Source organism: Cololabis saira, chromosome 11 (genome assembly GCF_033807715.1).
Source record: "Cololabis saira isolate AMF1-May2022 chromosome 11, fColSai1.1, whole genome shotgun sequence".
Lineage (NCBI taxonomy): Eukaryota > Metazoa > Chordata > Actinopteri > Beloniformes > Belonidae > Cololabis > Cololabis saira.
The window spans coordinates 34,470,665-34,490,190 of record NC_084597.1 but is presented as its reverse complement, the minus strand read 5'-3'; positions in this window follow the sequence as shown (position 1 = coordinate 34,490,190).

The window sequence follows — 19,526 nt, the reverse complement described above, 5'->3', positions numbered from 1 at the left end:
ATAAATGAGACGTAAAACGTACATTTCTTTGTCGAAAGGCGCTTTATGAAAATAAGTCCATTTACTTGTATTAGTTTACAGCGCAGGCGACGTTGACGTGTTGGCAGCTCCATGGGGCGGAGCTTGGACGTAGGCAGTGCTTTTGGGTAGGGTTGCCAGGTTTGTCAGGAACCCGTTAATATAATACATCCATGCAGGAACCCCGACACGTGAAACACCATTGACTCATTTCACTTTAAAATCGGGAGATAAGCGGGAGAAATTACAAATCGGGAGCAGGGCGGGAGAAATGGTTGAAAATCGGGAGACTCCCGCTTAAATCGGGAGTGTTGGCAGGTATTATGTTCACGCTGCTACAGAGTTGGTAAAAATATACAAACGAATGATTAACTTGTCACATTTATGTTGAAACTTATGAAAGGTTATTTTATTGTGGTTCCCCCCGTGTTTTTTGTTGTTTACATGTCTCGTGAAAGGAATGTGGAAGATGCAAGTGCTACCGTTTTGGCCTCCAGTGCACACAGCTGAGGCAGGTCTTCCAGACTTGATGGGTTATTCCCGGAAGTTAATGGACATGGTTCTGGCTCTGCATTCTGCTGTGGGTTACGGATGGGCGGTATGGACTAAAAAAATTATCACGATAATTTTTGGCATTTATACCGATAACGATAAAAATGACGATAAAAAAAAAATACCAATTCAACTCGATCTTTTTAACTATAAATCTATCACCACATTCAGTCTTTGGAGCCCCAAAAACACTGCTCTAAATGAATACTAAATGCTACTAAACTAAACCAATTAAATTGAAATAATAGAAACCAATTAAATTAGTACACCTGTACTGCAAAACTGTAATGACTCAAATGAAACAAGTTTGAAATGTAAGAACAGATTCAACATTTATTCAAACTGTATGGCTTAAACAGTGGGATAACAGTGCGAACAGCAAAAGTACGAAAAGTCCTTCGAGTTTTCCTAGCTTATAAAATCACAAAGTAGAAAAAAATACAACCTGGGGGGTCCGTTTCACAAAGCAGGTTCAACAAACTCTGAGTCTAATCCTGAACTCTTAGTTGATCTACTCTGAGATCGGAAACTCTGAGTTTTCGGTTCCAGAACAGCGGATTTGAGGTAATTTACTCAACTCTTAAGTTGAGTTAAGCGCGTGCGCCACAACTATCAAAAACCAGCATCTATAGAGCCCTGATACAACGATTCACCATGGCAACCGGTGACAACAACGGCAAAAGATCCACATACTTTTTTTATTTTTTAAACTTTATTTAACATTTCAATTTACAAAATCCCTTTGAGGAAACATTGCATCTGAAGATCCACATACTTCACACCGTGTCCTTTTACACCCGAATGGAATTAGAGATTTTAATGCGCACATACGGTGAATTTGAACATGTTTTTCGAAAAAAGAGTAACACCGCAGCACAGAATAATATACAATTAATTTAACAGATCTCTACATCATTCACCTGCAATCCTGTGGAACCCCTTGATGGCTTGGACAGGTTTATGTAGGCTTGCCACCCGTCCCTTTAAATACGGAATTGTTCCGTAATTGAGAATTAAAAGTTGCGTTCCGTATTGAACCAATACAGACACATATTATCCAGGGGTCTCCAACCCTGGTCCTGGAGAGCACCTATCCAGCATGTTTTAGATCTTTCCCTTCTTCAGCACACCATGATACAAGGAGCTGTGTCAACAACAGAACTGTCCGGACCTTGATGACAAGTTAATGACGACCATTGATTAGAATCAGGTGTGTTCATGCAGGGAGACACCTAAAACATGCTGGATAGGTCTCTCCAGGACCGGAGTTGGAGACCCCTGTATGCTCTTATTTATTCATGTAATAATATACAGGTGGAGGTCGGAACATTTGAATATATTGCAAAACTCCATTCGTAGTAAATTCAACACAAGGTGAAACAAATATTATTTCCCACTACAAGCAAAGTGAGATATTTCAAGCCTTTATTTGTTATAATTTTGATGATTAGCCTATGGCTCACAGTTTATGAAAACCCCAAATAAAAAATCTCAAAAAATTAGAATATTGTAGCGACCCTCTCTGCCTGTCACCGGAATGCACGGGATGTCATGAATGGTGCGTGCCGGTGGTGGGCAGAGGGGGTGGGGGGGTTCAGAGCCCCGGGTTTTCTTCTTCTGTTGTTCTTTTTAAGGTGTTGTTTTAAGTTCTACCGGAGACGTTAGACGTTAGAGAGTCAGTCTGCCGTTGGGTTTGTCAGAGAACCTAGTTGTTTTTTCCTGCTCGGTAATAAACTGGCAAGAAACTATGAGCCGCCTCCGCCTGGTCTGTCACTCATTACAATATATTATGAAATCATTAAACAATTCAATCATCAAAATTATAACAAATAAAGGATTAACTTGCTTTGCCTGTAATGAGATATGTACTGTAATGTACATGTATTATGCGGTCTGATAACCATCTCCCGACGAATATTTAATTATCTGCGCATTAATTCACTGCGGTTGAATTGGTTTGATATTGGATATTGGATATTCGACATTCAAAGACATCCATTTAACTTGTGATACATACCACCGATTTTGGTCATATTGCTTGTGATGTGTTCATGGTCATCTAGACTATATATCACAAGAGAGTAATTATTATAAAATCATATTATGGGCTGATTTAATGTGGTTTTATGAATTCAGCACCCATAAAACTTGTGATACATACCACTGATTTTGGACAAACCACTTGTGATGTGTTCATGGTCATCTAGACTATATATCACAAAACAGTAATTATTAAAAAATCATATATATGGGCTGATTTAAAAATCATATATATGGGCTGATTTAATGTGGTTTAAAGAGCATATTGCAGGTTGGAGACCCCTGTGAATCAATGTGTAGGAAAATAATGTAGGAACTGAATTTTCATTGAAATACGCATAAATATATACTACAGTGACCTCCGGAGTTGTTTTTGTGAGAGTATTTTACTTCCGCATCTGAAAAAGCTGAACCGGAAGTGACGTAGCGGGAGGGAGTGCGGTGAATTCAACAATAGGAAAAATAATGGATCTTAATGTTAGTTATGACACTGAAGAGGTTGTGAATGTGTATTCACACCAATATGACGGGCCACAGCCTTATAATTACGAAACCCGTTAGGCCCCCCACGTTCTTTTGATTGACAGCTGAAACTCGCTTTTTAAAAGGCTGATTTATGGGTCCGCGTTACACCAACGCAGCCCCTACGGCGTAGGTTACGCGGCGACGCACAGAACGCTGCGTGCGCCGCGTAACCTACACCGTAGGCTACGCCGTCGATTTTACGCGGAACCATACATCCGCCTTTATTCACTGCAGCACTCCTGCTCCGTGCTCCTGAAAGAAACTCCGAAAATAACTCCTTAAAAACGGATGAGTACTTGTAATCTGTCTACGTTTGTACTTTCTAAACAGAAAACAGGCTTATTATCTTCTCTTTTTTCTGATTTTTCGTTTATAAAAAATGAGTATATCCACATTACATCGTTGTTAAAAAAAAAAAAACCTTCCACACATAAACGAAGATCTGCGTTTTCGACCACATTTATAAGCATTCCAAACCTGTAGATCATCTGGTCATCCGGCCTCCGGGCCGCCTCTGTGGCGCAGCTCCCCGGGAGCGGCGCCTCCTCCTCGGGTAACGAGCTGGAGTCCCCCCGGTGTCCGCCGCGGAGCTGCCGCGTTAATCGACGCAGCCCAACTGCAGCCCTGCTGCGCGTCGCCGCGTACCCTACGGCGTAGGCTCCGCGTCGGTGTAACGGTGTCAAGAGCAGAGACCATTTATTTAATAAATAGCTTGGAGGACAGATGGTGGATCATCTGCAGTTCTGGATCGCACGTTAGACGTCAGACTCAGAGCAGATTTGTTGTTGTTTTGGAGCATAATGTGACGTTGGAAAACGCAAAACTCCGGTTGTCTCTGTCTACACGCATGTACATAAACGGAGTTTTCAAAAATCTTCACTTTGCCCGGAGTTTTTTTAAACATTCGTTTATTTGCGTTTTCATGTGGATGACAGGTCCAAACGTAGGAAAATATCTTGGGTTTAGCAGATACCCGGCTACGTGTGTACGGGGTCTGGGCAGTCAGATGGGGCAGCTGTAGAGACTGCTCCCTGGTGTGACGTCATATGACGCGGTGTTCGAAAAAAAAAGCGTTTGTACGAGCTTGGCTAAAATCAGCCACTTTTTCCTCTGAATACGTGCCCTTATGTCTTGTAAAACATATTAAATCCTACATTAACTTCTCACATAGTCATTTTCACATAAGGTCAGGTATCATTTTTGAAAAAATTCTAACCTGCAATATGCTCTTTAATGAATTCAACACCCATAAAACTTGTGATACATAACACCGATTGTTTTCAAACCACTTGTGATGCGTTCATGGTCATCCAGACTATACACATTCCACACAACAACATGATTTGTTTAATCATTTTAACTTTATTAACTTCTTATCTTAATTTAAAGGAGCATGAGGCAGGATTGAGGCAGGATTTATGAAAAAAAATTAGTATACGTTTTAGGTTTTCTAGTAATAATGTCAGATGAAGCGTTCCAAACCAAAACGAATGAGCCCTCTAGTGTATCTCTCCGTTGCCTTGAACAGGCTGTGTGCTGCAAAATGTGCTGCAATTCGGACTCCGAATTTCCCGCGCTGGGCGGCGGATGTGACGTCACATGACGCTGCATGCGCGTTCTCCCCGTCCTCCCGTGCCGGCTTCACTGTTGGCTGCAGTACCCCCAACGGCCGTCGTGGCGAATGGTGGTGCTAGAGATTCTCATTTCTTAAAAGGAGCCTCAAGCTCCTTTAACTATATTACATGGTATTTTCAAAACAATGGCTCTATAATTACTGCTGACATAAAAAGCAGAAGTGCAATAGGGTTAATTTAAAAAAAAAAAAGTTTCTAACATACATAACATAAAATTACAACATCAATTTAATCTAACAAAATAAATCAAACATAAATCACACTGCACCACTTAACACAGTGGACAAAACCAATCATCATTTGCACTCTTTGGTGCGCAAATTTTTTCACTTCTGCATATTTCGTGAAACCATCTTTCGCAGGAGTCACATTGGATCTACAAAGAAACACATGATCCATTATCAACAACTCATTGCATCGTACTTCTGTTGTGACATAACTGCAGTGATTTCTTTAATGTAGTTGTAATAGGGATAACCCTTTAACACTAGTGTATGCATACTGTATGTGTGCCATTTTTTACACAAGTACAGTGCATGTATGAGACATTCATTGCTATTATGAGATCTTGTGGCAACAGAACATGTCTTCCTCTGTAGGTGCATATACGTACACAATGAGTAATTTTTTGTTCCCTTGTCCTGATGTATAACAGGTGCTATAGTGGAATATAATTTGTTAGACCTACCCAGTCGATAACTGCCTCAACACTCTTGTCTCTTGGCACATCTTTGAGGCCGCACAATGTCAATTTCACACAAACAGAGAAATTTGTTAATTGAAATATTCCTAAATCATCATAAACTACAGTGGTGGAGGAATTATTCAGACAATGCAATTAAAATGCAATTCCTTTTTTTTTTAGCTACAGCCAAAATAAATAATCTTAAAAAGTCCTCAATAGAAGAAATGTATTGATTCCATAAAAATACATAATAAAATGAAATACTGTTGCTGATAATCACTCTCAAATATAAAACATCTATCTACTAACTCAAGCTATAAAACTACATCAAGCTATAAAACTGACTCAAGCTATAACCCTTTAAAGTCCATGGTATACTTGGCCGTTTTTGACAACTTTTCATTTTACCTTTATATTTAACCTTAAAAATGGTTTGACTTGCATTGTTTGGTATCATTCTTTTCAGCACAACCTCACATATGTAGATTTACATATATATATATATATATATATATATATATATATATACACATACATACATACATACATACATAGTTACTGTATGTGATTTTGACGTGTCAGTGGATTCTAGAAGCTTAAAGCTAGGGTCTACGATTTTACATATTGTACATTTTTATTAAAATCATTTAGAAGGTTGTTATGGCCCAATAGTGTTATCTATGAAATATGATCAGCAAAAACCAGAGAACCAGAGAAAAAAAATTCTTCTAGCTGCTGTAATCCTGCAAAGAAGCCAACCAATAGGCCTATTGGTCAATCTGCCTGAATGTCAGTGATTGGACAGTCCTCATCCTTCTCCCCGCCTCCCATTTCGCATTTGAAAGTACGGCTGGCTCCCGAACCGGAGGGAGTGTGTCGGAGGCGGGAGCTTCATGTGAGGCAGAGCACAGGGGGGAGGGGGTGTGCGTGGGGAGAAGGTGCCTTTTTAAAGAAAAACTGAAGCTCGTAGACCCTAGCTTTAAAACTAACTAAACAATTGGCTTGTTTGGTCGGTCAATGGGTAGTGCGTATGCAACATATGGGTCATTCTAGAATTGTGGGTACATTTCAGGTATAGGAAGAAGATGAAAACTTGTAGGCTATTGATTTTTTCCATTTTTTTGTTTACTATTCTTATAGAACACACTTTAAATGTAGCATTTTGAGTATTTGCTGAGCTTAAACCTGTAAGATTTAAAATATTTTATAAAAATAAAATAAAATATTTACTGTTACTGTCAACCAGTAACAGAGTTGAGGTTTTCCACCATTTTGTGCATTAGCGCTTTATGCTAACCTCAAACAAGCTAGCACATAGCATTTCTAAAAACAGAATTTTATAGGTTTCCATCAAATTATCATTTTTTAAAAGTTGAATCAGAGATTCACTGTGCTTAGTACTCAAGTAAAAGTATAAAAGTACTGGTTTCAAAACTACTTAAAGTATAAAAGTAAAAGTAATGTAAGGGGGAAAAAAGCCATTAAGGACAAAAGCCATTGAAAATGAATGCATCTTAGTATAATGCAAATATATTAAAGAACCATATATGTGTACTATTGAGCATTAACATGTGTTTCAGAGAGCAGGAGATATGATGACTAGTTGCCTATAAGTATTGTAATTGTGCAAAAAGTCAAACTTCAGAGGCATGTTATCATTTATCCTAACCTTTATTAAAATGTACATCCAAGTTAGTGACATATGGAAATGAAACGACTGTAAACAAACACCACACTGGTATTAATAACTTTTTTTTCCTCTCTCATTTTTGTTTTTGTCACTTTTTAAGTTAAAAAATATAAAAAGATCAGCTTCGCTGACGTGATTCTCGGCCTGACAGTCCAAGTGGCTTCTGATATAGTCAAGACCTGTGGAATAAAAAAATAATAAAAATTGGATAATTTAGATTTAGATTATATGACAGTATTGTAACAGTGTACTGGATATTGGTGTGTGTGTGTATGTGTGTGTGTGTGTGTGTGTGTGTGTGTGTGTGTGTGTGTGTGTGTGTGTGTGTGTGTGTGTGTGTGTGTGTGTGTGTTTAAATCATTGAAACCAGTCATTTCAAACTCATTTCACTGTCGTGAAGACGCTTACCAAGTTTGAGGATATTTTCGTCACTTGTCCAGCAGGTCTTAAATTTGGGAACTAGAATGGCTGCGGGTATCAGCTCTGGATCTGCAAGCATCTCTCCGAAGCGTTTTTCAAGGCCTGAAACAAGTGCAGCGATCAAAGTCTCACAGAACTTGGAGGTGACTTGAAGGTGCTGGAGCTTGGTCCTTAGGAGAGTTATGGTGGGGACCAACCATCCCATCTGCACACTGGTTTTCTCCCTGGAGAACATCAAGTGCCTTTGCAACTGGGCTCATTGTCTTTGCATACTCTGCAAGAAATGCAAGTTCCACTGGAGTAAACCTGTACAAAGAAGGAAAAAAAACCAATATGGAACATTTAGCCTACTTGATGTAGCACCTTCAACTGGAGGAACTGATCATTAAAAAGGAAAAATATTATCATCTGAGACTTTTAGAAATGTAGTAAATACGGGGACTGCATATTGGCATATGTTCTACGACATTCAGAGTATAAAACTGTGACTTAATCTATAATCACTAACTTGAAAGGCAGAAAAGCAGACACTTACTTAGGTGTATCTAGTTCACTGCAGACAGCTGCAAGGGCTCATTCATCTTGTTCTTTTGTTATTCGCACTATTCTTTCTACTGCTGAGAAGAATGAATTCTATTGTAGCAACAGGCCTTACGAGTTGGAGTTTGCAATGGTCTTCAATTACTTCACATGCGATGGTTGATCTTGAACTTTTGTTCCACAGGCTGGAGCATTTGGCAAATGTGGACCTTGACACACGCTTGTAAAATGGGTTGACCTCTGCTTTTGAAGCATCAACTGTGGACACTAAATTGAGGAGGTGGCAGGCGCAGCGATGGTGCTTGGGCAGCTGGTATTCCAAGTAGTCATCTTCGTCCAACAAGGCTCCGGTATCAACAAATTCAACACCCTCAGCGCCTTCCTCTTCTTCATCGTCATCATTATGGCCACTGTTGGACCACACCCAGTGATCATGTGGACTGTTATAAAGGTTTATGAACATTTTGTGAATGTATACCGTATTCAAACGTTGAAACCCTGGTCAACCCCCCCCCCGGCCTGAAACTGGCGTTAATGTGCCTCATAAAATGGTGACTGTGCCATGAACTACAATCCCAGCATGCCTTGCGGGATGGGGCGGCGCCTGAGAGCGACGCGCACCCAATCCCGAGCGAGGCACTGATGGCGTCATCGCAGCGCACGGAGATACAAAACTCCGTGCTGCACCGAGACTTTTCTCTCTTCTCTACTCTTCAGCCAACGATCCTGGACGCGCGTTGCTGTCCAGCAGCTTTTAAGAGCTGTGGGGGGGGGGTTTCAAGGAGCCGTCGAGGCCCGCACTGACCGGGCGCAAGGTCCGATCCCAGAGCGCTGCGCTGCGCTCTGAACTCTGTCTCCCTGCCTTAACTCCTTTCTTTTTTCCCCGAGCCCTGTCTTCCATTCAGGACGACAGCTCCGGGAGCCAAAAACCCGCCCGGAGCTCCAGCCTTTGGACCGCGAGGCCCTCGCGCAGCCCGGCGACACCACACGGGACGAGCAGACGTTCTGAAGGGAGGAAGCGGCCCCCGTGCGCAGCGAGGCGATGTGCTGAGGACGCGGTCAGGACCAGAGAGCCGGTGTGAGGTTTCTCCAGCCACTGTTCACTTTTTCTGTGGAGTTAGGAAAGGAGAGAGACCGAGCGGCCGCAGAAACTGAGGATCCCCGTCAGGAAACCCCTTTGCAGGACCGAGCCGCAGGACGGAGCCTGCAGCCTCAGGTCCGGACTCCCGAGGATGCGTGAGCTGCGGTCTGGGCGATCAGTCACTGGTGTAGACCTGAATTTATGTTTAATGAAATTACTGTCTGCATATTACGGTTATTTGTTCATTTGGTGGCGCCGTTTCGCCAGTAGTCACGTTTAAAACACCGGGAGTAACACCCGGAGACCCGAGGAGGCGTGAGGTTTTGAGACCTGGGTGTATGAGTTTAACTGGGAGTGTTACAGAGCTAAATCTGTGTTCAGAGCTGAGATTACATCAGCATCATTATCAGGACTGTTGTCATCAATTTGTTGTCACTACTTTCTGCTAGTCATTCATGTTTTAAAGCGCCGTTTCGCCAGTTGATCACGGTTTAAGCACCGGGGTCACCATCCGTTCTAATTGCACGTGGCGTGGTTACAGTTCCGCCATCTTTAAAAAACGCAGCCATCCTTATGCAGCCACAATATTTTAAACCGTACATGTTCGTGATACCATTTTTATTATTGCTTTGATTTCTCTTTTTTTTCCATTCCATGCATTTAACTTTCATGTCATATTTTTCTATTGATGTTTTTCTAGTTAATTAATTGTTTTATAATACTTAAGTTCTGCCATCGGGATTTATTGGGTATCCATTTACATCTTCTTTGATACCCGTATGTAAATAAATTCTGATTGATTTTTAATGAGTGGTTGTTGTTATTTCATGCAAGATTTGGTCACAAATTGATTTGTTTAAGCAGAGCCTAGTGTTCGGATATCACGCCTTCATTGTTATTCTGTAAGATATAGTAAGATTTGCTGTTCTGCAGGATAATTCAAATCATATTGAGACTGATTTTCTGCTGTTTAGTTATCACAATTTCCCCCGAAGTAAGGCATGCTCTTCTCCATCACCCTCTCCAACCGGTTCAGGATTATAATTTGTCCTCTTCATATCTGCCCATAAACTCTGAAGGCTTTCAGGAAGTTTGATCCGTTGTCAGTGGTAGTGCGAACGATCTTCTCTCTGATGTTGTATTCTGTGTGAATATCATTTAGGGCACCAGCCAGAGCAGAAAATGTATGTGACCCTTTAAAGGGGACATATTATGGCATTTAATGTATATTTTAAACAGGCCTTGAATGTCTTAAAAACAATCTAAAGCTTGTTTTTTCTACATAAATCAGAAATTCAGTCTCTGGGCCATGTTTTTATTTTTTCCGCTTCTAAAGCCTTTTTCTGTGCTTCATTTTCAGGGCGGGGGGGGCTATGATAATGAGGCTCTGCACTGATTGGCTGCTTGAATGACGTGTAGCAGGGGAGGAGACAAAGCGTCGCTCCGGGCAGAAGAGCAGCGCTGCGTAGCAAAGCGTGTCCACGGGTTCTGCGTTAAATCGACGCGTACCCTACGCCGTAGGCTCTGCGTTGGTGAAACGCGGAACCATAAATCAGCCTTTAGTCACCTCGTCTTCAAACAGGAAGATTGAATTTAATTCTAAACAGGTACACCACGGTTATTTACTCCAATTCCTCATCATTTCATTTCTTATGTTACAAGACAAATGAATCATGTTAACTCTAAAAAAGCGTGATGTGGAGTTTCAGCGAGGGGATTGATTTTGTAAGCCTCCTTTGCTCATTGTTTAGATGCCTAAGGTCAACTGGAGAGTCCCACCAGGCTGGTTTCTGTGTTTTTGAGTTGTCACCACCTGAGGCTGATACTGTGTTAATTAGTGGCTTTACTTCCTCTCCTCCATTCATCTGCTTAACACTGGCCGTATAAGCGGTCTTGACTGTTTGTAGGTGGCCAAGAACATTGCGCCTTGTCAGGGTTACACTGTGTTTGTTTTTGTTGGCGATGGGGACTGGCACATACCCTCCTCTATCACTACACCCTCTTCACTAGGGACTAGAAGCAGGTCTTGGCCATAATACTGAGCCCCAGTGTTGGCGTTAACATATACTGTGGTGACTAGAGTGAGTGTTCTTTTTCCTGTGTGTACAATTCCTACATTTTCCACACTGGCAGGTGCTTGGATAAGTTGAAGCACTGCTTGTGCTGTCTAAGCTGTTATTTGAAAGGCTGGACACATAGTGTGGATAGTTTCTGTCTTTGCTGTCTGCCTGCATTCTCTTGTTATTTCCTCTATCACATTGTCGCCAATTATAGGCTCTGCTGCTACCTGTGGGTCACTTGACACTAAAATAAGTACTAGGATTGGCATTGTCGTGGCGGAGTCTCTCCCTAGTCTAAATTCTACCTCCACCCAGTCCATGAAGGGGATTTCACTCTGGTTAGCTGCCACTCCAACTAGAATGTCTGAGTCTAACAATTCACTAAGAGGTCGCACCCTGCTTTGTGGTAAGTGCAGCTTTCTCCATTCTTCATTGATGATGGTTGCCTGAGCGCCCGAGTTCCATAATGCTACTACTGGAACTGTATCTAGTGTGCAATGAACAGTGTGTCTCTTTGCAATCAACTTTATGAGTCTTTTCTTACGTCGTGCCGGGAGGTAGTTGACTGATGAGGTTTGAAACAGTGTGGGAGGTGGGACAGGTTGCTGCATATTGAGACTGGATGATTCACGGGTTACTGAGGGTACCAGCTCAGCAGCCCGGTCTCGTTTCCCTGCTGCTCTCTGGTCTGTCGACATCCCCTGGAGAGATGACCCTCTTACCCACATTTGAAGCAATGTCTACAGGATTCACCTGAGCTTCCTGACACGCCCTACAACCCCTGGGCCGACTACGGCTGGGTGTGAACGTTTTCTCTGTTAGTCAGGCTTTTGTGGCCTGCACTATCTGTAACATCAACTTTTTCATTTCTGGAACCTCAGACTTTCCACCAACAGCAGCACAATATGACACTCCCTCAATGCGAATGTGATCAACCAAAGAAACAGCAAAGACCAACATCTGGAAAGATGAATGGAACCATTCGCCACTAGACACACATACCATGCCTCACCACTGGACTCGAAAAGAGTCAAGTTCTTGTCATATACATTATTTATAGTCAATGTAGGAGCCATACATTGATTATTCATGTTTTATTGGTTTGATCTGGTTGCCACGGTGATGAAAGAAGTTTGGGTCACGTGGGTGATCACCATAGGTTATAAGTGTCCAATCACCTGCACTATGCTGGAGAGGCGAGTTAGGTAGCCGTAATTTTTGTTGACTGCTTTGCACTGAGTACTCCGATTATACATTTGCAGGCAGTGTACACGTTTAAAACCCATTAAGCGAATGTAATCAGAAGGCCGTTGTGGCGGAGTTTGTTATTAAACATCATAAAACTTCTCTCGGACTCAGCGTGCTTCTCTGTCAGCAGCAGCGCGTCATGCAAATATACAGAACCTTACAAAAAATATATATTATATATACACATATATCCTCCTTCCACTCCTCCACAGACATTCCACCAACAGCAGCACAATATGACGCCCCCCCCAATGCGTATGTGACCTGTTTGCATAGTTTTTGGTTGACCACACTTGCTGCAGGTGTAGTGCAAAGTCTGGTAACGGGTATTTGATGGTGTTGGTGGTAGTACTGCAGCTGCTGCAGAAGCTGCTGCCTTCCTCTTCCTGTAGTCTGTGGTCCTGGATGCACACTGTGGAGGAGGAGGCAGATGAGGACGAAGACCCCTGGAGGATTATCCTGTCTGCTCTTCGGGGAACATGTAATTAAAGGGCTGGTCTTGTCCCACCTGGACCGGGGACAGCCCTTTAGCTGGAGCAGGAACGATCCCGGTTCCCGATGGCTCAGGCCCGCGGGTGCCTCAGTTGCATGGCCTGGCTGAGTGCAGAGTTTCTCCCTCAGCTGCCTCCAGAGCTGCCGCTGCACGGTCTCCATTGCACCTCACAGGTCCATCGACCAGGGACGCCTGAAAGTAGGCTACTTGGCGGTGGCAGATGTCCCTGAGGAAAGACATTCGTCCGAATCAAAATGAGGTTCACGCTCGTATGAAATTAGAAAATTAAAAATTAAAAAAAGTAAAAATTTCAACAGATTAATTTTTTTTTTCCCTGATGGAGATAGAGGTGGAAAGACCCCAGGGACTCTCTCACATCACAGCGATAGACCGGTGTTGTGCCAAAAAGTGATTGCCTGCCAGAATCTGATTTCTTCTGATTTGTGGCCGCGGGAGCGCGCACAGCAGCCCGTTGAACGATAGCGCTAAAACGTCAGATTTTCAGATTATGAAGCTCAAGAATGAGATCAAATCATATTTAGGCATAAACAACTTTTCATTAACTGTATTTGGCCTTCAATCAATTTTTGGCAGGTAAAAATGCCTATTTTGTGTTGTAATGGTCCTTTAAAAGAGTTAAAAGCAATCATGTGAGCTCTAGTATTTATATTATGAAGCTCAAGAATGAGATCAAATCATATTTAGGTAGAAACAACCTTTCATTAACTGTATTTGGCCTTCAATCAATTTTTGGCAGGTAAAAACACCCATTTTCAGGGGAGAAATCAGATTCTGGCAGGCAATAACTTTTTGGCACGACACCGGAACACTGACCCCTCCTTTCATTCATTCATTCATTCATTCATTCATTCATTCATTCATTCATTCATTCATTCATTTATTTATTTAATTGACAAAATAAAACAACAAATAATTTAATATAAACACAAACGTTCCTAAATTCTGAATTAAAGGGAGCAGAAAGAAGAATAATCTTATTTAATCTGCCCCTTTTTCCCAAGAAATGTCAGGGTTTGACACTTCCCCCAGTTTGTGACCTTCAGTTTCTGTCTTGCCCCGCCTGTGTCCCATCTGCCCTGATTGTGTCTGCACCTGTGCCTCGTCATGTCTCGTTATCCCCTTAGTATATCTTGTCTTGTCATTCCTTGGTTCCCGGTCGGTCCGTACTGGTTCTTCCTCCATGTCTCCTCGTTGTTTTTTCCTGTTCCTGGTTTTTGTTTATCCTGCTCTGCAGCGCCTTATGTTTTACCTTTTTGTGGATTAAACCCTTTTTGTTGAGAACTCCTGCCTCCGGCCTCCCTCTCTCCCCTGCACTTGGGTCCTTAGAAAACCAAACCTTAACAAGAAATCAATTTACAAAGAACGTGAATTAAAAAATTAAAAACAACAACAAAGTAAATAAAAAACTAAAATAAAATAGCCGCGGCCAACATGGACAGTCACATTCCTTTTTAGTTCCCAAGTTACAATTCAGTTCATACCTTAGAACCGTGATTCCCAACCCCCGGTCCCCGGACCGGTACCGGTCCGTAGAGCCGTTACTATCGGGCCGTGGAATGGCTTGTGTTCCGATCATAATTAGGGCTGCAACGATTCGTCGACGTTGTCGACAAAAAGCGATAATCAAAATTGTCGGCAATTCTCACCAGACGTTTTTTTTCCCAATGGAGTGAGGCATCTCACTTCACTTCACCTCATACAATCTCTGCCTACAGCAGCGCTGCAGACTCTTAGCGCAGCTTTTTTTTTTTTTTTTTTTTTTTTTTTGTCCCAGCGCAGCTGCGGGTAACAAAACTTCAAATGTTCGGGAGCATTTTAGCCTGGATACGGCTAATAAAAGAACACTTATACGGAATTGTCCTTTATTTGAGAAAAAAATGTTGCGTCCCGTATTCAACTAATACGGGACGCGATTTGTCCCGTATTTTCATTAACGCCCCATACACACGTTTGTCACACACACACATCAACACTAAATTGATCAATAATAACAAAATAAAACACAGGAAACATTAAGGCCAGCAAAATGTTTGTGGCGGGACAACAGGACCTGCTGCGTCTGTGCCCAGATCTTTCTATGTGCCAGACAGCAGGGAGGACCTGGGCTTCACTTCCAGGTAGGAGTTGGGAATTGGGAATTAAAAGTTCCGTATTGAACCAATACGGACATATATTATGCCAGGCCCGGTTCTACGATGGTGCATAAGCAAGCATTGCACCCTCAGTTTGTGTTTGCGTGCTCAGTTGAAAAGACGAAAAGAAAACTGACAAATGCGCCCGCGTTAAGCCTGATTTATGGTTCCACGTTAAATCAACGGCGTAGCCTACGGCGATGGGTACGCGGCGACGCGCACCGTACGTTCGCGTCCCCACGTATCCTACCCCGTAAGCTCTGCGTTGGTGCAACGCGGAACCATAAATCAGCCAGTGTCCGTCACGGCGTGCAGCAGTTCCACCAGCAAGACGCTGCTCTCTGATTATGGCTCACAGTTTATGAAAACCCAAAATAAAAAATAAATGAGAGAATATTTTATGAAATCAATAAACAATTCCATCATCAAAATTATAACAAATCAACATATCTTGCTTTGCATGTAATAAGACTAGGTAATAGGCCTATATTAGTTTCACCTTTTAAGTTGAATTATTGAAATAGATTAACTTTTACACCAAATTCTAGTTGAATTATTGAAATAGATTAACTTTTACACCATATTCTAGTTGAATTATTGAAATAAGTTAACTTTTACACCATATTCTTCACCTGAAGCATTTTTTTGTCATATAATTTAATCCAAAACTTGTATAAATCGAAATATGTTTCTTTGAGTGGCAGCCCTGTCATGGCTTGGCGGACAATAAGTTCTGGTACCTGACCGGACTGAACAGCGCAATGCACAGGTGCTGTATGCAGGTTAGGTTCAGTCTGCTGCAGAGATGAGCGGACCTCAGCAAACCTCCATGAGCCGTTTCTTTACTGGTTGTTCGAGTAAAATAAATAGTGATGAACAAGTGGAAAATCCTACCAAAAAGAAAAGCAAAAGCTTTAATCGCAAGTACGACATTATGTATATAAAATACGGATTTGTTGCAATTGGCGATTTGGAGGCGCCAAACCCACTATGTATTTTATGTGGAGAAACGCTCGAGTCGCCAACGAAGCAATGAAGCCATCCAAGCTCCAAAGACACTTAAATACAAAACATCCTTCTCTCAAAGACTAACCAGTGGATTTTTTCGAAAGGAAAAAACGTGAGTTAGATTTGCAGAAGCAAGTTTTAAAGGCCACAACATCAGCTAACGTCGCTGCAACGAGGGCTTCATATCTCGTTGCTCACCGGATTGCAAAAGCTAAAAAGCCCTTTACAATTGGAGAGGAGCTAATACTGCCCGCTGCAAAAGACATCTGCCTCGAACTTTTGGGGGAAAAAGCAGCTGGCAAAGTGTCGCAGCAGTCTGGCAATTGAAATAGGCTGTTATTTTCGTAAAATGAGTCGCCACCTGTTGGTGGATAAATATATGCACCTGAAACCATTGTAAAGTTAGTAAAACAATGATAGCCTGCATTTTAAAATGCAATGTTTTTTTTCTAAAATGTTTATTAAAATTGACATAAATTGTCAACCGGTCCCTGAGCTTTTTGTTTATACTTCTGCTGGTCCTCGGCACAAAAAAGGTTGGGAACCCCTGCCTTAGAACACCCTGGGTGAACAGCTGGACCCCGGGGATCCTGGATAAAGCTGAGGTGGCATCTGTGCGGACTCCAGATGTCCTGGATGCAAACATCGTCAAACAGCGGGATGTCCCGGGTGTTTTTGGTCCTCCGGGACACCTGTCAGGTGTGGAGGAGTTTCCAGGATGAGAGCGCCGTCTCCTCAGCTCCAGCGTCCTGCCACTTATTCATGTATGATCACATCATGGAGCACGAGAATGATGAACACTTGTGACTTATTGTAATCCATGTGTAGACATCAACCACAAATCTAACGTGACCGATCCTTTTTTCTCTTGTATGTTACGCTGCTTCATGTGGAGTCACTGGTGACGTCTGAACCTTCACTGCTTCATTCAAACCGAGTCAGCTGATGCTTCGAGTTGAGAGCTGGAGCTTTGAACATTTGGAGTGATTCAGTGTAATAAAGGAGACTCAAACCGCGGCTCAAGTCCCCGTTCTACCCGTATTATACATATTATGATATTCAGGGTTTTTTAATTATTCTGACATGAAACAACCATCAAGGAAGCGTTCCCAAGTGTGGCAATATTTGGATTTGGTGCCCCCTAATGGGTAGAAAGCCTATAGCCTATACTATGCAGCAGTGTAATAGTCATGGTATCATGTTATGCAAGAGGTGCAGTTTTTACTGATGCCAAATACATAATAGGTAAGATGAATATCTGTGTGGAGAGATTTGGGGAAATACTTTTAAAACCAATCTTCATCCCATTTATGTAATGCAAAAAAAAGCAATAAGAATCGTAAATAATGTAGGATTTTATCATCACACAAATGTTTTGTTCTGGAAATTAAACGCACTAAAATTGACTGACTTAGTTGAATTTAAAACGGCACAGATAATATACAAAGCAAAGAATAATTCACTCCCCTGCAACATACAAAAACTGTTTAGGGATAGAGATGAATATGAGTTAAGGGGGAACATAATCTCAAACAACCAACAGTTAAAACAACATTTAAAAGTATGTGTATTTCAGTTACAGGGGTTAAGTTGTGGAATAGCTTGCCAGATAATCTTAAACAGTAAAAACATCATACAGTTCAAAAATAGTTTAAAACACATCATGATTAGTAAATACCAACAAGATTAAAGGATAAGACGCAAGAGAGAGAATTATGGAATTATGCAGGTAATAATTACTGATCTTTTTGTCCTTGTTTTAATCAGGACTATTTATTATTTATTTTTCCTTTTTTTTCTTTTCTTACTGGTTCTTTGTTGTTACATATATTTTTTTGTGTTTTGTGTTTGCTTCTTTTTTGGGTGGAAATGCTAGAAAGCATTTGTTATAGAAAGTTTAAATAATAACAATGTGAAGGTTAAAGGGTAGGCATTTATAAGCTCAGAGCTTCAGCTTACTCCTTTTCGATCCAAATGATTACACGACATGTTATGAATGAGTGTACCATACTGAGCACATGATGTAATAAATAAATAAACAACATAATAACAGGTTATCTTGGTTTTACAGCTGCAGTGTTTCCTTTGCCCTCAGCTACTGACATAATAATGATACTCATCAATGCTTTATACAGCCAAACACAGAACACTCTGCCTCGTGCCACCAATCAAGATAAGCACGGGATAGATTAGGAGCCAAATATGTTGTTGTATGAGTTGTTATAGTTGAAGCATTAGGCTAAGCTCCTTCATAGATATACATGGAGAGTTGGAAAGAATGCCAATTAAATGTGTGTACGTCAAATTAAAGTTACTTTTCTTTCTTCATCTTTTGTTTTCTTCTTTTTAGGATGCAGGAAGCACAAGCTTGAAGGAGCTCTTGTGGACTTCATGGTGAAGGACTCCCAGCCTTTGACTGGGGTGGATGACCCCTGGATTACTATTACCGTAGTACTACAACACAATCACAATCTGAGACTACTCTTGTTAAGGTGTTCAATGACATCCACATAAATACCAACTGTGGAAGAACCGCAGTGCTGATTTTATGGGACCTCAGTGCTGCATTTTAACAACATTTTTACAACATTGCTTCCACTTCGCGTCGGACGGTTCACGCATATATTTCTGATAATGTACATCTCGCCGGGCATAATCCCTTACATATACATATATATATATATATATATATATATATGTATATATATATATATATATATAGCCTTTTATTATTTTAATATTGCTGATCATGGCTTACAGCTTAAGAAAACTCAAATATCCTATCTCAAAAAATTAGAATATTCTGGGAATGTTAAGGTTGACATTCCCCCCTGCCTTCAGTTTCTGTCTTGCCCCACCTGTGTCCCATCTGCCCTGATTGTGTCTGCACCTGTGTCTCGTCATGTCTCGTTATCCCCTCAGTATATCTTGTCTTGTCATTCCTTTGTCCCCTGTCGGACCGTACTGTTTGCTCCCCATGTTTTCCTGCCACGTTTTGCTCCTCAAGTTTTTTGATCCCTTTTTTTAGTTTGTCTTGATCCTGCCCAGCAGCGCTTTGTTTTTGCCTTTGTTAAAATAAACCCTTTTTTTGTTGCAACTCCTGGCTCCTGCTCTCCTGCACTTGGGTCCTCAGCAAACCGAACCATGACAGGGAATCTTAATCTTAAGCTGTAAACCATAATCAGCAATATTAAAATAATAAACTAAATTATTATTAACTAAATAAAAATTAAATAAATAATAAAAGGGTTGCAATATTTCAGTTGATTTGTAATGAATCCAGAATGTATGACATTTTAGTTTTTTTAATTGCATTACAGAAAATAAAGAACTTTATCAGAATATTCTAATTTTCTGAGACAGTCCTGTGTGTGTGTGT